General features: G+C 37.1%; 1 protein-coding gene across 2 annotated transcripts in view; it reads left to right on the forward strand.

The window, feature by feature from the left end:
- The window catches only part of LOC109549456 (uncharacterized), a 663,670-nt gene that overhangs the window by 379,074 nt on the left and 263,930 nt on the right, over positions 1-20,666 (forward strand). The window lies entirely within an intron of this gene.

Raw genomic sequence — 20,666 nt, forward strand, 5'->3', positions numbered from 1 at the left:
TCCATGTTTACTCAGTTGTGTCACTGCAATATGCAGACCAGTGCCTCACAATTATATTTGAAAATCTGATGTAGTCCTGGCATTCAATCCGAATGATAGATTTGTGTTAGAATTCAGAATTTGTTCCCATACTTTCCTTCCTTGTAGATGTGCTTTGTTCCTAAATATTCTTGAGTAGTCTAAGATGTCACAATGCTAATTAAGTCCCAGCTTCTTCTCCTCTTCCAATCCATCCCCTCTCTTAATAGCTGTGTAACCTTGGAAGAAGTAATCAACATTTCTGACCTTCACATCCCTCATCTGCAATACAAAAATAGTAGATTATCTGCTGCATCTGTCTCCAAAGACTGTTGTGAAGAATGAATGAGATTACAGATAACTTTTCCAAAACATGCATTTAATGCAAACCTTGGGTAGATCAGGTACTCAATAAACGTAGGATGGTTGAATGGATAAGTGGGTGAATGGATGAGAGAAATATATAAAGGAAAACATTTTATACACTGTAAAGTAGTGCTCATTTTAAAAAAGCTAAACTATGAGACTTGTCAAAGCCCTTTGTATTCACAGTGATTCTTCATGAAGGGAATTCCAGGTGAAGCATTTCCTGGGACTGCACTTCTTAGAACACATGTTAGCTAACCATGATAAGGCCAGTCAATGACTGTGTAACAAACTGTTGAGTGGGATTTGGCTGTTGCTCCAAAGTTATGACTGGGACTCAGAGCTCTAAGGAATCATTAGGTAACCAAAACATCTGTGTAGAGCCACAAACAATCACAGGCAGAAATCTCCCTTGGGGGGTTATTAAGAGGTATTCATGTAGTTCTGCTTGTTCACCCCAGACCCCCACCTACCTCCCATATCAATCAGTGTGAAAAAGACACTTTGAGCGAGTGGTAAAAGAAGGAGGAAATTTGTCAGAGTCATGAGTTGTTGGGCTAGTAGAATGTACACTGAAGTCTTCTTATACTTTTCTGAAGCCAAGAGAAGGGAGTGGATCCAAGGGAACCACTCATAAATCTTGACTGTCTGCTTAGGCTGCTTACCCTGCACTGGTGTCTACCTATGCAGGTGAGAAGAAATGAGAGAGTGACAGGGCGACAGAGAAAGCATCCTCCACCCCCACCATTTAGTGAGGATGTGAGAAGCCCCACAGGTCAAATAAGAACAAAGAAAGGAGTCCCTTGAGTACAAATAGCCACCGAGGATGGTGGGCTAGAGCTAGAAGGCCACAGCATCAAAGGCTACAAGGTATATAGCCAGTGGGGGACCTGAGAGACTTAAGAGATGGACTAGCATGTCTTACCTTAGGCAACTGTGGAAGACCTGACAGGCCTAAAGAAGAGATCACATAGGCTCTGCCGAACATTTGGATTCTGCTTAGCACAGGCCAGGAAGAACAGTAGATGTTCCCAAAGAGGGAGAGACACCGACAGCTAAGAAACATTTATGTTCTTCTTCTCACATACCTCCAAGTCCCAGTGCAGGCCCTGTGGGTGGAGCTACAGGGAGGAGGAGGTAATGCTTAAATGGCCTTTGATCATTACAAGTGAGAACATAAATCTATTGCAACTTCCCAATATCGTGCCAAGGGTTAAGGGGTGCAAAAATGTAACGTAAGCTCTTTTGATATTTATATATAAAGGGCAGCTATAGAATGGGCTGCCTGAAAAAGAAGTGAGCTTCCTTTCTATGGTATATGTAAACAAAAGGTACAGAATCAGATTGTGGATATGTTGCCAAAGTTGAATGACTTGGGTATCCCAAATGGTCAGTGATGGATCCTGCTTTTGACTCCCATCTCTCCCCAGATCCCATATTTTTAATCACTCTGCTTGGATAGCAAGGTGGAAAGAGTGCAGTACTTACTCAGCCTCACTGCTTGTTTCTCTGAAACATATCCTCTAAGTGTTTGTCCTGTCTCAAATGTAATCCCATCCCAGGGGGCGCTAGGATGCCCGAGCAAGAGTCACATATCTGGATAATTCAAGCATTAGAAAGCATCTTTATCCTTTAGTGAAAGCTGTCCTCCTTGGAATTCTCACTTTGCACGCTTCTTTTGAACTCTATATACTACAGGCTAAACTGACTAATAGCAAATACTGTCAATGGCCTGTCTTAAATGGAGAAACCTAAACATGTCTGTGTAGCAGTTGTAAAATCGGAAAGGAAAATCAGCCACCTGAGAATCATCGCCATTTTATCCTTGGACAAGCACTTTCTACTGGAATGTTAAAACATCAACTTTCAAGTTGTTAGGCTATGTCAGACCTTCGGGGTGCAGTGTTTTAAATCAGAGGTTGGCAAATTTTCCCTGTCAAGAGTCAGATAGTAAGTATTTGGGGTTTTGTGGGCTGTACAGTCCCTATTGCACCTACTCAAAAGCCATATTAGTGCAAAAGCAGCTGTAAGCAATACATAAATTAAATAGTGGAGCTCTGCTCTAATAAAACTTTTATTTACAAAAGCAGGTGGCATATTGGATTTGACCCATGGACTATAGTTCTCTGACCCCTGCACTAGAGAATCTTGCTGCTGGAATGTTTAAAGGAAATGTCATTGGACTTTTATCACTGTTATAAAAAAATTTATGTTTGTTATGGAAAAACGTTGCAATATAGAAAAACAGAAAAATTGCTAGCATACTCAGATAATCACTATCAAGGCAGTATATTTTCTTTCAGTTATTAGTAAGTTGTTTTATATTCTGCGAACCTGCTATTTAAACAGTTTTATATTCTGCTTTTATCCTTAACATGACAGTGTAAGCTTTTAATATGTTATTTTAAACTTTTTATTGGCATTATTTTCAATAGCTGATTCAATGAAATCATTGAATAAATATGCCAAAGTAGAAACTACATAAGCAACTATTTCTCTTTTGTTAACTATATAGGTTGTTTCCCATTGTTTACTTTTGGAAGAAATACTACAGAGACACATTTATATATATTTCCCCTGTATTTTAAGTATTTCCATAGGTTGACCTTAGGAAATGGAATTACTGGGTAGAGATTTTGAACACTTGAAGGCTCTTATTACATATTGCTAAATGACTTTCTAAGAGGTCTTTTTTTTTTTTTTTTTTTCTTTTTTTTTTTTTGCGGTACGCGGGCCTCTCACTGCTGTGGCCTCTCCTGTAGCGGAGCACAGGCTCCGAACGCGCAGGCCCAGCGGCCATGGCTCACGGACCCAGCCGCTCCGCGGCACGTGGGATCCTCCCGTACCGGGGCACGAACCCGCGTGCCCTGCATCGGCAGGTGGACTCTCAACCGCTGCGCCACCAGGGAAGCCCTAAGAGGTCATTTTTATCTGCTTTCCCAACAGTAACATATAACCAAGCTTATTTTAATGAATACTTAGCATCACTAGGGCTTATCATTGAGTTAAAAAAAAAATTGTGTTGCATCATGTAGAAAAAAAACGTATCTTTGCTTTAATTTATATTTTTGTTAGGCATTTTCCCATGTTTATTGTTCATTTTTTACTTTCCTTCTTGTGACTTGTATATTCACAATAGCATTGTCCTTCTAGCATGGTGATTAATGTCAGGTACACACATAAGGTAAGAGATAGTTTCATAGTAAAAATAAGGCCTAAGAATTGTTGCATGCTTACCATGTGCCAGTTTTACATAATCGTGTTTGTGTGATTTTATTTCAACTTCACAGTAACACTATACGCCTGCTATCTGAGCCTCTTTTTTTACATCTTTATTGGAGTATAATTGCTTTACAATGGTATGTTAGTTTCTGCTTTACAACAAAGTGAATCACTTATACATATACATATGTTCCCATATCTCCTCCCTCTTGCATCTCCCTTTTAACATAGGAATATCAGCCTACATTATCCCATACGCACTGAGTGGCACATTAAACAAAGTTCAGAGAATGGATTTCGTTTGCATTTGCCCTGCACGCATTTCTGTTTACCCCCCAATAACACTAGCCTGCATTTATTAAGCACTTACATCAGGGAGTTGTGCCAGATATTTTACCTGTATAAATATCTCAGTTAAATGTCGCAATAACTCCATAACGTGGTTATTGTTCTTCCTGTTTTACCAATAAAGGAGCCAAGGCTCTGGGAAATGAAATAGTTTTTCTTAGTCAATATGACCTGTAAGTTGTATAGGTGGGAATCCAGGTGTGCCAGCTGGCAAAGCCCGTCATTAAACACTGCTGCTGGGAGCCCTCTGTCTTCTCCCCCAGCTCCCCGGGTTTTGGTTTTTCGGCACCGTGTTCTTCTTAATCTGTTTCTTATACTTTTGTTTGGGGATCCTAGTGAATGCCTCTTGGGGCTTGTTGGGCTCCAGCTTCTAAAATGACTCCTTTTTGCTCTGCCATCTAGTTTTGCCACCAATATGCATATCACACACAGACACACACGTTCACAGACTGCTTTCCAGGATAGGAGAGCCTGGGCTTCAAGCAGCAAGGCCGTTTTATGTGGAACTCAGTTTTTAATGTCTGAGTTCTTTCACTGAAGGAGTTCTAGATTTTTTTTAACTTCTTCATTAAATACCACCTTCCTGTTGGTGTGCAGTATTCTTTCTTCTTATTTACATAAATAAGGTGGACCCGGATTTTAAGTTTACCATCACTAGAGCTTATTGTTAAAAGAAAAAAAATCTGTGTTGAATTACGTAAAAAAATGGTATCGTTGTTTTAATTTACAGATCATATTACACAATTTTAATAAGGTTGGCATTCTATTTTACATGTTTCAGGGACTTCATAGTCAAATCTGTTTTTTCTCTATGCAAATAAGCTTCAAACAAATGGTATTGCAAATCCCTACCTTTCGTATCTCCTTTCATGTTTTTCTTAATTTCCTTTTGGACCAGGTAAGGAACCGCATATTTGAATATCATTTATGACTTAGGTTTTAAATGTGGTTGTGGTTTGTACTTAGAAAAACTGCCTGATACTGGAAAGGTACACTTTTGCAGTTTGTGTTTACCTACAAGTTCAAAGAGGCTGTTTCTTGTTTCAGTCTAGTCTCTTTTCAGAGTCTGGGTCATATTGAACTGGTGCCTGTTCTACATCTGAAATGGGGGGTAGCTGAAGGTAAATGACTTGGGTATCCCCAAAGGTCAGTGATGGATCCCTCATCTGACTCTCCTCTCCTCCTTGGATCCCGTGTTTTCAGCCACTCAGCCTAGACTACAAGATGCAAAGAGCGCTACACTTACCCAGCTCCTCTGGCTATTTCTCCACAATATGCCCTTTAAACATTTGTTCAGTCTCTGATTTAATACCATCCAAGGGGGATCAAGGTCCCTGAGCGACACCATCCCGTGTCTGTATAAGTCAAGGGCTAGGAATCATCCCTATCTTTCAGTGAAAGCTGTCCCCTCTATAGTTCTCACTCTTGTGTGTTTCTTTTGAACTCTACATACTGCCAAAATAAGTTGACTATTATAAAATATTGTCAATGGCCTTTCTTAAACAGAGAAATCTAGAGGTGTTTGTGTAGAAGTTGTAAAGTTGGAACAGAAAAATAACCACCTTAAAATCACCATATCATCATTTGACAGGCACTTTCTAATGGAATGGTGAAGTGTTTCTCTAGGTTGAGTGCCATAAATGGTCAAGCTGTTGGTTTACATCGTGGCCCAATCCAGACTAGAGTGAGGTCTCCCTAGGCTTCAGCACTGGTTAGGTCTGTGTCCCCGAGTCCATCTTCCTGGACCAATGCTGGGCATTCTGAGAAGCCCTGCACTGAGGGATCTCTTCCTTGATCAGGAGTACTATTCCCAGTGTATCTGCAACATAATAACATCTACCTAGAATGGAGAGAGCCTCAGGCAGTGAGATTATCATATACAAAGGCAGTGAGATTACACAGTGTTACCTCATTTTTGTAACAACACTGTACAAGATACCCTGCATTTATCTCAAGTTCCGGGAGCCAGGAACAAGGGCCGTAGATCACACTATGATTTTAAATACAAGAATCGGTGGAACATTTGAGGCAATCACCGCTTCACCCATGTGACTTTGCTTTGCAATTCCAAATCATTTGTGATCCTTCCACATACACACAATTTTTCTGATGGTGGAGAACAGCAGAAATTTCGCTAGACTTGGAACTGAATGCCTCTAGGTTTGAGTCTTGCTTGTGCCTCTTATAAGTCTTATCTACTTGGGAAAATCCTGTAATCTGTTTAAACCTTGGTTTCCTCTTGGAGATAATAATACATGACCGGCGGAATATTTGTGAGGCTTCAACGTTCTAAAGTATGTGAATATTCAAAGCACAGGACTTAGAACATAAAGTATATTCATAATATGTCCTGCCTGCCTGTCTTTTCTTTATCCCCTCCCCTCGCTTCTTCTTTCTCTCTTTTCTTCATTTTCAACCCTTGCATATTTCTTCCATGCAAAGTCTAGTTATTAGTGAAATCCACCATTTTCTACCAAGCACAGCCTTGCTTTGGAAAGCTAATATGAATCCTGTGATGTGGTAAAGTTGTTGTTATGGGTTAGGGATAGGCAAAATGCAGAATGGAAAGGAAATAGAAATGTCCTTTGAGATTATGAACATGCAGTGACATTTTTGAGGACCAAGCAGTTGTGAGTTTGGGTTGCAGATTTATAATCCAGTTCTCACCAGAGTACTCAGTGACCCTGCCTTCCTCCACTCGTTCATGTGACTCTCGCTTCTTCTAAAGCATTAGTTCTCAAAATGTGATCCCTGGAAGAGCAGTATCAACATCACCTGGGAACTTATTAGAGGTGCTGATTTGGGGGCCCCACTCCAGACCTGCTAGGTCAGAAATTCTGGGAGTGGGACGCAGCTATCTATGTTGTAAAGTGCCCTCCAAGTGATTCTGGTGAGCACTCAAATTTGAGAACTACTGCCCTTCACCAACACAGCTCAGGTTGTCCCTCCTGCACCAGGGTGGGAAAGGCAGCATAGGAACTTGACACTGGATTGTCAAAGCTTTTCAAATAGGTCTCATACCATGTAAGCTACAGGGTAGCTAACTAAATTCACTCCCCCAGGCTATCACTCTGATATGGGTGAAGGATGTTGATTCATCTGATGTGAATCTGCAAATGTTTCTCCAATAAATGCTTTTGAAGTATCTGAGTTAAATAAACATTTGCAATGAACCCAGACTTTTTCACTTGGCCTCTGTCATCAAGTCCCTATCAAAATCTTCTCTTGGACAGCGCTCACAGGAGATTATGAAGACAGGACAGGCTTGTAACTCCTGTTTCCCAGGTCACAGGATTCATGTGCTATGAGAACCACACAGCTGCATATTTTCATAGCTATCACCCTTTTCCCAAAGCATTTACAGCAAACATTTCTTCTTCAAAACAAATGGATATAGGCCATTTTAATGCCCACAACTGTCCTGTAATGTATCAGAAATATTTATTTATAAATCAGAAAATCAAAATTGACATTGATTACTATAAAAGATGCTGTTGATTTCCTATTCCACATCCCCAAACTCACCACTGAGTTCACCTGAAGCTGACAACTTCTCACTCCAGGTACTTTTCCATTCACAGACAAGGCAGCCTTAAAGTGCCAGGGGCAATTCTCAAACAATGAGAGAAAAGAATTAGTGGATAAATATCCCAGCTGCCCTGTCTCTTGGCAGGACAATTGTGAGCTGCATTTTACAGGATTACTGAGATGGTCTCCAGAAGAACTGAGGGCCAGAGGCACACAGTGGTAATGGCTCATTTTGACACTCCTTATTGCTTTGTCTTCCTTCTCCTATCTCACTTTCCGAATTCCCACTGTTAGTTGGGATCAAGTTCCAAACAAACTCATTGCTCCAAGTTTTTGTTATAAGATCTGTTTCAGGAACTCATAAGAAGACAGTTGGGTGATTTGATCAAGGTTGTACATATAGTTAAGGCAGACTAGGATCCATTCTTTTTCTTCTATATTTCCAAGAAAGAGCATGATCTTAATGTTGAGTTTAGTACTTAACTCTGTTTTTGCCAGCATCCCCCTAGAGCCTAGCATTGTGTAAATATTCAGTACATAAGAGATGATTGAAACTTATTTGGTAAATCAGTAGTTATTGGATTCTTACACTCCCCCAACCCACAAGTTTTTGTATAGTAAGTTACTTTCACAGTACACTTTTCATAAATCCTATTAGTATAGATTTTCCCAACACCTAAATAGCAAAGACAAGAACACAATGCCTGATATGGCATAAGTTCTTAATTTGTTGAATAATGAGTAAATCATGTAGTACATTTTAGAATAGGATATAAGGGCCTAAAATTTTGAATCCCATCAAAGGTGACATCACTGGTTATTAATAACGCAGGCAGGACTAATGGCCCAGCCCCTTCAGGCTTTATCTAGTACTTTGCCTCTTCCATCTCATAATGCCCATTAAGGCCCAGTGTTTTTCTAATATTTTTTAATCACTGGAAGAAAAATTATATCATTTAGAGCAATCTGTTATTATGGGTACTATTCAAAGAATGTAATTATCCAGAACAAATTTAGAAAAAGCTAGTTTGAGTTTTTGGACAAATGAGGGTTTTTGGCAGCTGGATGTGAAAGGTGTAGTGACTGATACAATGAGCACTTTGGCTGGATTGTGACCAGAGCACAGCTCCAAACAAGGATCTTCTGGAAACTATAGTAATCTCCAAGCTACACCATTCTGAAATGATGGCAGTGTCTTATGACACTCTTTTATCTATCAGTCAATAAACATGTTTTGGACATCTGTTATGTGCAGAGCCGCAGGCGAGGTGCTACTCAAAAAATATGTATGATGAGTCTTTTCCAACAGGGAGATGATACATTACCTTATATCCATTTCTTGCCATCTTCTACCACCACCCCAAATACAAGCCATCACCCTAATGTAAGACACTAACTATGTTATGTATGTAATTGAAACAGCTCCTGACCTGATGTTTGTCTTACATTTTTGGTAAATACCCTTTACCAAGATACGGATCTTCCCTTTTGTGTTTTTTAACTTTGTCATGAATGGATATTGAAACATCAAATAATTATTCTCCATCTATTAAGATAATCATAGGATTTTTTCCTTTAATCATTAATATGATAAACTATTTTAATTATTTTTCTAATGTTAAACCAACCTTGATTTCCCTGAGGGAAAAAAAAAAACCAAGTTCATCATGATATATTCCTATTTTTATATATTACTGGATTAGGTTGGCTGATAATTTGTTTAGGTTTTACGCTGTGTTCATGAGAGACACAGCTTGTAAATTTCCTTTATTCTTTTAGTTTTCTCAGATGTCGTTATCAAGATTATTCTGGCCTTATAAAATGATTTTAGAAGTATTCTTTCTTTTTATGTTCTGAAGAATTTATTTAAGATTAGAAGTATTTGTCCCTTGAATATTTGGTAAAACTTATCCAGATAACCATTGGACCTGATGTTTTCTTTGCAATGAGATTTTAAACTACTGGTTTGATTTCTTTAATGTTTATAGAAATAATTAAGTTTTCTACTTATTGGGTAAGGTTTTATAAGTTTTATAGGAATCTGTCTTTTTATCTATGCATTTATAGGGATGTATTATAGGGTTTTTATCTATGCATGTTTTAAGGATGTGTCTATTTTATCTAGACTGCAATGTTCATTAATATACAGTTGTTCTTAATATTCCCATTATCTTTTAAATCTCTTCAATAACTGCATTTGTATCCCCTTGTCGTAGTCCATTAGGGTTCCTATAACAAAATACCACAGGCTGAGTAGCTTTTAAAAAAGTGACATTTATGTCTCACAGTGTTTGAGGCTGGAAGTTTGAGATCAGGGTGCCACCAAGGTCAGGTGAGGGCCCTCTTCTGGATCATAGATTTCTCATTGTATCTTCATGTGGTGGAAGGGACAAGGGAGCTCTCTGTGGCCTCTTTTATAAGGGCACTAATCTCAATTCTAAGCATTCTGCCCTCATGACCTGATCACTTCGGAGGCCCCACTTTTTAATGCCATCAGCTTGGGAATTAGGATTTCAACATATGAATTTGAGGGGACACATACCTTCAGATCTTAGCATCCCCTTTTCACTTTTTGACCAATTTTGCTAGGCATTTATTCATTTTATTATTATTTATTTTAATGAACCACCTTTGGCTTTGTTAAGTCTTGCTATTATATACATATTTCCTAATTTAGTGTGCCAAATATTTCCTAGGGAGTAACCTAGGGATCTACATCTGTGCAAGGAGTGAGGAAAGAAGCAGGATTGGGCAGAGGGAGACACTGAGAAGCAATTCCAGCTTCGTCAGAGACTCCACCAACCCCATGGGGATCTCTGGAGCTAAAATGACCCTGCAGAGTTGTCCTACATTGGGCCAAAATGGCTGGGTCTATGTACTCTGCTTTAATCAGTCATTGGATGTGGGCTGCCCCAAGGAGTATGACCTTGGATGAGGCACCTCTCTTCAGCTTAGGCAATCATAGAAGATGATACGTGTATTCAGTCAGCTAGCAACATTCCCAGGAAATGTATCTTTCCTTGAAGCATCACTTCATCAACACGTCTTTATTATTTTCTTCCTTTACTTTTTCCATTTTCTTTCTAGCCTCTTGAATTAGATACCTACCTTATTAATTGTCTACTCTTCCTCTTTTCTAATGTAAGCATTTGGGCTGAAGTTTCCTCTAAATGCTGCTTTAGCTGTATCCAACAAGTTTTGGTGTGTAGTATCTTTATTGATTCTATTTATGAGTTAATTAAGTGGGTTTCTAAATTTCCACACACAAGTGATTTGTAGTTATATTTTTATTATTTCCTATTTAATAGAATTTTCAGTAGGTCTTCTAGCTTGTAGCTAAATTGACAATTTTGAAATGGAAACCTATTCACATCAATTCAAGGATTAAAATCCCTTAAAGGGCTCCCCACTGCTTACAAAATAAAGTCTAAAGTATTTAATGTAACTTAAAGGCTCTTCCTGATATGGCTTATGCTTACTTCTCTCCCACTGCTCCTGCACTTTCTTGTTATTATTTAGCCCCAGTTTTCTTTAATTTTCTCCACGTGGGTATGGTCTTGGGTATGGTCATGCCCTCTTTTACCTAACTTAACCTTTAAGTATAATCTTTATATTTCCACCTTTTGAAATTACTCTTAGCAGCTCTGCATAGATTAGGTACTTTCTCTATGTGTTTCCATCGTTCTCCCCACCCCTCATCCCTAACCTCCCTGTATTTAAATTGTTTATCCAATGGGCTATATATTTTATTAGACTGTAAACTTCAGGATCAAAAACCATGCATATCTAATTCTCTACTGTACTTCTAATTCATTACCTGCTATATGTAGGTATTCAATAATTATTTATCAAATAATAGTGATGATAACCATCAATTATTGGATAATTACTATTTTTCTAGAAATTATGTAGAGATTAGTGTGGTCAGCAGGATATTGGCCTCCCATAATATCCATGTTTAGAACCTATGACTATATTGTGTCACATGGCAAGGGAGCATTAAGGTTGAAGATGGAATTAAAGCTGTTAATCAGTTGACTTGAATAGGAAGATAATCTTGGATTATCTGGGTGGATCCAATATAATCATAGGGTTCTTATAAGTGAAAGAGGGAGACAGAAGAGGCGGTGTCCGAGGGCTACAGCTTGAGAAAGACTCAACCAGCCATTGCTGGCTTTGAAGATGGTAAGGGGCCATAAACCAAGGAATATAGGCAGCCTTTAGAAACTGGAAAAGGTTGTCTCCTAAGACTTCAAAAAATATATATGCATCACTATCAACATCTTAGTTTTAGCCCAGTAAGACCATTTCAGATTTTCAACCTTCAAAACTGTAAAATAAGAACATATGTAGTAGCAGAATGCTTAGCAGAATTGTGCCTTAAAGTTATGTGGAAAACAAAACTTGTAAATAATTAACTTGGAAATTTAGCTGATCAGGCTTCCAAGCAAGATGTTGAAAGTTCAGCTTGGTTTCATCTTGCTGCTCATAATAAAATGTGAAAAAAAAAGAGAGATAGATTGCAGGAAGACTGTTAAGCAAGTAGGTTCCAGGACTTGATGATTTAGGACATTCTCAGCCTATCTACTTACGTAAGAGACCTTATGGAATGATATAGTAGGTGGAAGAGTAATACAGAAAAAATTAAATTATTGTGTAAAACTGACATAAGAATATTTAACTTCAAGAGAGTCCAAGTAGATGGGTTGAAGGGGCCCAGAAAGATGAGAAATGTGGAAATTAAGATAGACAAAATAGACTAAGCAAAACAGTGGGAAGCTGTGGACTGAGGAGAAATAGTAGCCAGCGTCAAGTTCCCAAGAGCTGGAATGACCCAGAGACAGATAAATTGAGGTGCCTAAGAGCCAACATTAAGTTGCTTGTTGTGGTGACCTGTGAGATGTTTCCTGCTCCGATTTCTGTTGCTTCAAAACTTCAGTTAAATCTGTTGAAAGGGAGGAGCATTTAAATTCTACAGGACCAAAAAGAGACGTCACTAGAAAGAGGTAAGACACAGAGCAGAAGAAAAGAGAAATTATAGAAAATGCGATAGTCACCCCCTGATGGTCCAAGAAATAGTTGGGGAAGGGTTAGGATGGAGAGAACTTTGGGTTTCCATCTCTGTGAGATATCAAGTCTTGATTTTATTTAAGGCAGTAAAGGACACAGAGACCTCAGTAACCTGAAATATTGGCACCTGACATCTGGATCCACTAAGAAAATCAGGATCCACTAAGAAAATCACATCAGAAATGAACATTTTATCTTATTTGCTTCACCATCAAGAAAAATAAAATAACAGTGGTGCCATTTGGGATGCTCCACTCCCATTTCTCATTACTTTTCCATGTAGGAGCTTAATCTCAGGACCCTCTCCAAGTGGGAAGAAGGAAACTAATGCAATCCAGAGATAGTGCAACATGACATAAACAAGTAAATTGTTCAGTGGCTCTGATCTTGACATTTGCTGCAATGACTTCATTCTACTCCAAGGTTACTGAAGGCTTCGGCTGAGATGTCTCATTCAAAACCATGTGGTTAGAGAACTAGTTGTCCATACTAAGTGTTCTAATTCCTGGTACAGCCAGAAAAGTGCTTTCCAATCCCAATACAGAGCTAATTGTGCCAAAATTGAACATCATCATCAATTAGGTGACTTTTACATTGGTCATCCATTATTTTCCTTAGCACTGAAAAGTTTATTTTGCTTCATGGGGTGCATTTTAGAGAGGAATGAAATTTAAATTCCTCCAAAATTTTGTTTCAGTCAGTATGTCTCTTTCTCTCTCCCTCTTTATCTCTCTCTAAAATATAAAGCAGTAGCATTAAGGAGATGTTTGCAGCAAGAAGACATTGTCTCACCATCTTAATGCTACTATCCTTGTTTATTTGTATCCCAATGTTTGAATTTAATCCCATTTTACATATTTTCAACATATTATGTGATTTGCTATTTTCTCTTAATGTTGTGGTGCAAACATCTCCTCATGCTTCCATAGTCTGCATGATTATTATTCTTAAACTACATAGTTTACCATAATTTGTAAGCTTAGGATCTTCAGTTTGTGCTATTATATATAATGCTACAACAGACTATTTAATGCTCTTATTGTTTCTTTGCTGTAGAATAATCTCCTTAGCATGAATTGATTGGGATACAATAGTTGGTTCATTACTTTAATGTATCTTTTAAACTCATATCAACTACTGTTCTTGATTTCAAGACTCAGATATTAACGCAAACAAACAAAAAAACACACTCTCCTCTTGCCTCCTGGCATACGCACCTTGAAATGATATTGGGTTTGCCAGTCTTATTGCTTAATGCCAATAACAATGGTAACTTTTTAATATGTTATACTCAATTCAGAGGATATGATCCCTTCAACATATGGAACAATACTTTATCCAGCATCTTTCTTTTCTGACCTTTACTTTTAAGATGCAGTTTGGAAGGGTTGGTATTTATCTTTGCTGATTTGATTGGTTGTTGTGGTTAGTAGTGATGTTCCTATAGAATTCATATCATTTCCAAAATTACTATGCATTTGCATCTACTATTGCGAAACTCACATACCAAAATGCTACAGAAAAACAGCTGTCACTAATGGAGACCTTTTTAAGCTCTACCCCAGGAAATAGGATGTTTGGTGACTGCAAAGATACGTTAAAGCTGAAGTCATCTTTTCAGCTCTGTCAGTTGTCTGAGATATACTTGTTTTCCAGAGTTACATCAACGTGGATAAGTAATCAGTTACCATCCGTTGATGGCTCTGACTAAGCTTAGAGAGATCAAGCAGTAAGACTAGATATGGAGGAATAGTTCCTGAGAGACTGGAATGAGGCCTTCTGTGCAAACATATTGAAGTACAAGATCATTGGAAAGGGCCAGTTGTTTATCCTTTTTCTATAGAATTTAAAAAGTTGACATCAAATTCATAATGATTGAACACATCCTCTGTAGTCCTCTCAGCAACAGATTTCCCAGACAGTCTCATCCTTGTATCTGTTCCCAGGAAACATAGCACTACTTAAATTACTCTTGATTTAACTTGTCCCTTTTATTCACTGTAAGCTATCTGAGGGTACAGAGTTTGTATTTTTTTTTTAATTTGGGCCATATATGTGCCTTAGCACATAGCAAACCCTAGAAATAACTCTTGAATGTATGAATGAGAAGTTGGCCTCTATCAGTGGCAGTATCTACCTTTATGGATTACATCATGCACTCTGTATTTTCAAAATGAGTTTGATAACCACCCAGGCTACAACTTTTTAATCTTTCCAAGTTAAAAACCAAAAATAGAGCAAATGCTTCCAGCAAATTCCTACTGGACCCAAAGACCTGTTGATAACAACTGTAAACTGAAAACAAAATAGAACAAAACAAAACAACAATGACGTGAAGACACTGGCGAGTAAATGAACATAGGCTAATTCTGTAGGGTAAATAAAACTTGGAGGAAGGAATGGTGTGGGGTGAGTTTCTACTTTTTATGGCTTTTAGCTTGATGGAAGACTGAATCAGTGCCATATAGGGTAGTTAACACTCCAGTGGGAAATATGTAGTACTTCTGATGATGGCAGAATTCAGGGAAACCAAGGCCATTTAAAAGTGACTGGTTGAAAGATTTCTGGAAACAAGAGAGCCAGAGAAAAGGAGTCCACGATTTTAGCTGAGGGCTGAACAATTCCAGTGTTAGGCAGACTAAAACAACATAGCTAAAGAACTGAACTGAACAGAACTGCTACTCAAGAGACAACCTTTACAATTTGAGTTCAACTAAGTTAATTTCTACTTAAAACATCAAAACTTTTGGAGGAATATAACAGAGTTCAAGATACAATCCAATATTATTATTTGATGTATTTTTTAGAAACAGGAAAATATTCTCATTTTCAAGAAAAAAGACAATTATGGAGACCAAACCCCAGATAACCCCACTGCCAGAATTCTAAGTAAATGGACTTTAAAGCAGATATTATAACTATGTTCAGTGAAGTAAAGGAAAATATGGTCATATGAATGAAAATATTGGAAATCTCAGTAAAGAAATAGAAACCAGAAAAAAGAAACAAAAATATGCTAGAAATTTTAAAAATAATTGAAATAAAATTTTTTAGTGGAGGAGCTTAACAGCAAAATGAAGATAAAAGAAAAAAGTCTTTCTCTTTTTTGAAGATAGATTAATAGAAATTATCCAGTCTGAAGGAAACCTGTGGGTCCATATCAGAGGGTCTAACCTGTATGTAATTGGAGTCAGACAAAAGGAAATGAAGAATGACACGGAAATTTTATTTTTTAAAAATTGCTAAAAATTCCTCAATTTCATGAGACTTACATTTCCTGATTTATGAAGCTCAGTAAACCCCAAACAGAATAAATACAAAGAAAACACATAGGCACATTATAAGTAAACCACTGAACACCAAATATAAAGATAAATATATAAAGCAGCCAGAGAAAAAATGACCCATTGCTTATAGAGGGACAACAATTTAAATGACAGCTGACTTCTCATCAGAAACTATGGAGGTCAAAAGACAAAAAAAAACCCAAAAGACATGATCTTTAAAGTGTTGGAAAAAAAACCTGTCAACACAACATTCTATATCCAGTAAATATATCCTTCAAGAAAAAGTTATATAAAGACATTTTCAGAAAAAGAAAAGCTAAGAAAATTTGTTATCACCACTCAAACTATAACAAAGGCTAGAATAATTCCTTTATACTAAAGGAAATAAGAGAGGGAGATTCAGATCTCCAGGAACAAATCAAAAGTAACAGAAGTTGTAAATATCTGTGTAAATATAAAAAGTAATGTCTCTATTTCTTTAAAGTGCATATGATTGGTTTACAACAAAACTTATAACATTGTCTTGTGGGATTTATAATATATAGAGACATTATAAATATATGACAACTGTGGTGGAAAGAAATGGATTTGCATGGTTGTTCATGTTCTACATTTTGTATGAAATGTAACAATATGGATTCTAAATATATTATAAAAACTAAGAATATATATATTTGTAATTCCTAGACCAGCCACTAAAAATTTGTACAAAGAGGTGTGAAATGACTCTAGCAAGTAATATGCAAGTAATATGCAAAAGAGGAGTACAGTATCATTAGAAAGCAAGATCTGCTAGGGAAGAGATTTTTGTCTATTGCTTTATTCCTGCAACAGTGCCTGACACTGTTGATGTGCTCCCTCTCTCCCTCTCTCTCTCTCTCTCTCTCTCTCTCTCTCTCTCTCTCTCTCTATATATATATATATATATGTTAGATTAATTTGTGCTTTTATTTGCCAGTATAACTACAGTGGTCTTCAAACTTTTTTGATCTAAAAAGTACACTTTACATCACAATCCAACACACACATATATAATATGTACACATACATAAAAGTGAAACAAAAGTTTTGCCAAAAACATCTACCCTGTTAATTGTTTTTTTTTAAACTTTTTTTTTTTTAACCAAGGATGAAGTGCATTGACACATCATCATCACCAAAGTCCCAGTTTATCTTAGGGTTCACTTTAACGAAGTGAATAGTGTTGCATGTTCTATGGGTATGATGTATGATGACATAAAATCATTATAATGTCATTCAAAATATTTTCACCTCTCATAAAAATTTCTTTACTCTGTGTATTCATCTCCCCTCTCCCTTCAAGCTCCTGGCAGCCATTGATTTTTTTTTTATTGTCTCCATAGTTTTGCCTTTTTCAGAATGGCATATAGCTGGAATCGATTTTTCTTTTTTTACCTTGAAGAGAGAGATTCAAAGCCTTTATGTCTATAAGACCACTCATGACCCGCTCATGCATGGACCAGACAGGCTCTAAGTGGCAAACTCCCCCACTAAATACTGTAGATTTCCTTCCAAAAATAAATAAAGGAATTTATCACGCCCCTGTTAATGCTATTAATGGCCCCTTAGGTACTTTTTTCTTCTTCTTTATCTCTTTTATAGGTTTTCAGGAAAACAAAGATTTGGAGGAAGTGTAACATATTGCTACTGATTATTTTCTGCGGTGGAGTGGGGTGATGGAAAGATGTACAGATATGATGAAAGTCAGTATTATACAGTAGTTAGAAGCATAGCCCTGAAATCAGACTGCCTCAGCAAGATGCTTGGTACTACCACTTATTAACTGTGTGTCTTGAGACATATTAATTATTGTCTCATCGATTTATTATGTATACAATGAGGATGGTAGCACCTATATATCAGAAAGTTGTCAATAGGATTCAATTGGAAGATTCCAGTAAAGTGCTTTGTATAGTTCACAGAACACAGTAAGTACTCAGTAAATTCTGTGTTTTCCCCTAAGGTTACAAGTTTTCTGTAATGCATTAATTTACTTTTAGCATGAACAAATGTTTTTAACCATTATGTTGTTCTATTTCTTGAAAACTCTGTCATGATTGTGTGGAAAATCTAAAAGAATTGACCAAAAAAACCCCCCCTCTTATAGCTAATAAATGATTATATAAAGGGTGCAGGATACAGGGTTAATATGCAAAAGTCAATCTTCCTATATACCATTGTGAAAAAGTGGAATTTGAAATTAAAAACACATGATAATTTACATTAGCACCCCCCAAAAATGAAATACTTAGGTACAAATCTAACAATATATGTACAAGATCTACATGAGGAAAATGACAAAACTGATGAGAGCTACCAAAGAAAAAAATAAATAAGTGAAGGGATATTCCACGTTCATGGATAGGAAGACTCAATATGTCAAGGTGTAGTTCTTTCCAAACTGAGCTATATATTTAAAGAAATTCCAATTAAAATGCCAGCAAATTATTTTGTGGATATCAGCAAATTGATTCCAAAGTTTATATGGAGAGGCAAAAACCCAGGGTAGCCAACTAAATATTGAAGGAGAAGAACAGAGACAGAGGACTGATACTATCTGACTTCAGGACTTACTATAAAGCTACAGTATTGAAAAAAGTGTGGTATTGGTGAAATAGATCCACGTATCAGAATGAGAACCCCAAAATAGACCCACATATATATAGTCAACTGATCTTTGACAAGGGATAAGAGGCAATACAATGGAGTAAAGATACTCTTTTCAACTAATGGTTCTGGAACAAATTAACATCTACATCAAATAAACAAATAAATAAATGTAATCTAGACACAGACCTTATATATACTTCAAGAAATTAACTCAAAATGGATCACAGACCTAAATCTAAAATTCAAAATTATAAAAGTACTAGAAGATAGATAGATTAGCTCAGACTACTAGAACAAAATGCTGTAGATTTAAAAGACAGTTATTTATCATAGTTCTGGAGGCTGGATTGTCCATGACAAGAGACCAGCATATTCACTTCCTGGAGATGGTCCTCTTCCTGGCTTGCAAACAGCTGCCTTCTTGCTGTTTGCTCACATGGTAGAGAGAGAAAGGGAGATATGGTCTCTTTTCTTATAAGAACACTAATCCTGTCATGGGAGCCCCAACTCTCATGACCTGATCTAAACCTGATTAACTTCCAAAGGCCCGACCTCCAAATATATTAGGGGTTAGGGCTTCAATATACAAAATTTTCAGGGGAAAGAAGCATTCAGTCCATGCAACATAGGAGAAAACCTAATTGACCTTGGGTATTTAGATGACTTTCTAGATACAACACCAAAGGAATGATCTATGAAAGAAATAAATGATAAGCTGGAATTCACTGAAATTCAAAACTTCTGCTCTAATGAAAGACAATGTCAAGATAATGAGAAGACACAGACTGGGAGAAAATACTTGCAAAAAACACATCGATAAGTGACTGTTATCCAAAATATATAAAAAGCTTCTAAAATTCAACAATAGGAAGATAAAAACCAAATTAAAAAATGGGCTAAAGATCTTAATAGACAACTCACCAAAGAAGATATACAGATGACAAGGAAGCATATGAAAAGATGCTTGACATCATATGTCATTAGGGAATTGCAAATTAAAACAACAATGAGATAATACTACATATCTCTTAGAATGGCTGAAACACAAAACACTGGCAGCCTCAAATGCTGGCAAAGATGTGGGACCACAAGAACTCTCATTCATTTCTGGTGGGAATGCAATATCATGCAGCTACTCTGAAAGATAGTTGGGCAGTTTCTTACATAACTACCTGTACTCTTACCATACAATCCAGCAATGGTTCTCCTTGATATTTTCCTAAAAGAATTGAACACTTACATCCACACAAAAACACTGAGCTGTTTATAGCAGCTTTATTTATCATTGCCAAAACTTGGAAGCAACCAAGATGTACTTCAGTCGGTAAATGGGTAAATAAACTGTGATATATCCAGACAATGGAATATTATTCAGAGCTAAAAGTAAATGAGTTATCAAGCCATGAGAAGACATGGAGGAACCTTAAATGTATATTGCTAAGCAAAAAGCCAATCGGAAAGGTCTACATACTGAATGATTATAATTAAATTACATTCTGGAAAAGGCAAAACTATGGAGACAATATAAAGATCAGTAGTTGCCATGGGTTAACAGGGAGGGAAGGATGAATAGAGTGTAGTGGGTTTATAGAGCAGTGAAACTATTCTATATGAAATTACAATAATGGGTACATTTCATTATATATTTGTCAAAACTCATGAAAGATACAATACCAAGAGTGAACTCTCATCTAAACTATGGACTTTGGGTGGTAATGATGGGTCATTGTAGGGCTATGGCTTTTAACAGGTACACTGCTGTGGTGAGACATGCTGACAGCAAGGGGGCTGTGCACATGTGGGGACAGTGGGTACATGAGAACTAAATTTTGCCGTGAACCTCATACTGCTCTAAAAAGTAAAGTATTAGTTTTAAAAATCCTATGTTTCAGAAGGAAAAAAAAAGCTTTGGGTCTTGCTTTCTACAAAAAGACAAAGTATTCAGAGATACCAAAGATGTGTAAGTTTGAGAACAGAGGGATTGTGAGTCCTGGCAGTTAGGTTCTGAATTTCCATATTTATTGGTGACTTTTAGAGAAACTAATATTATGGAATGCATAGCCATACCTGTCAATTACTTGTAGTCACTAGACTTTCAGAGTATACTTGTTTGGATGTCTTGTCAGTGGTTCTCAAAGTGTGGTCCTGAACCAGCCATGTGAGCATCACCCAGGAACTTCTTAGAAATGCAAATTC

The sequence above is a fragment of the Tursiops truncatus genome, chromosome 17, assembly GCF_011762595.2.
Source record: "Tursiops truncatus isolate mTurTru1 chromosome 17, mTurTru1.mat.Y, whole genome shotgun sequence".
NCBI classification, from domain to species: Eukaryota; Metazoa; Chordata; class Mammalia; order Artiodactyla; family Delphinidae; genus Tursiops; species Tursiops truncatus.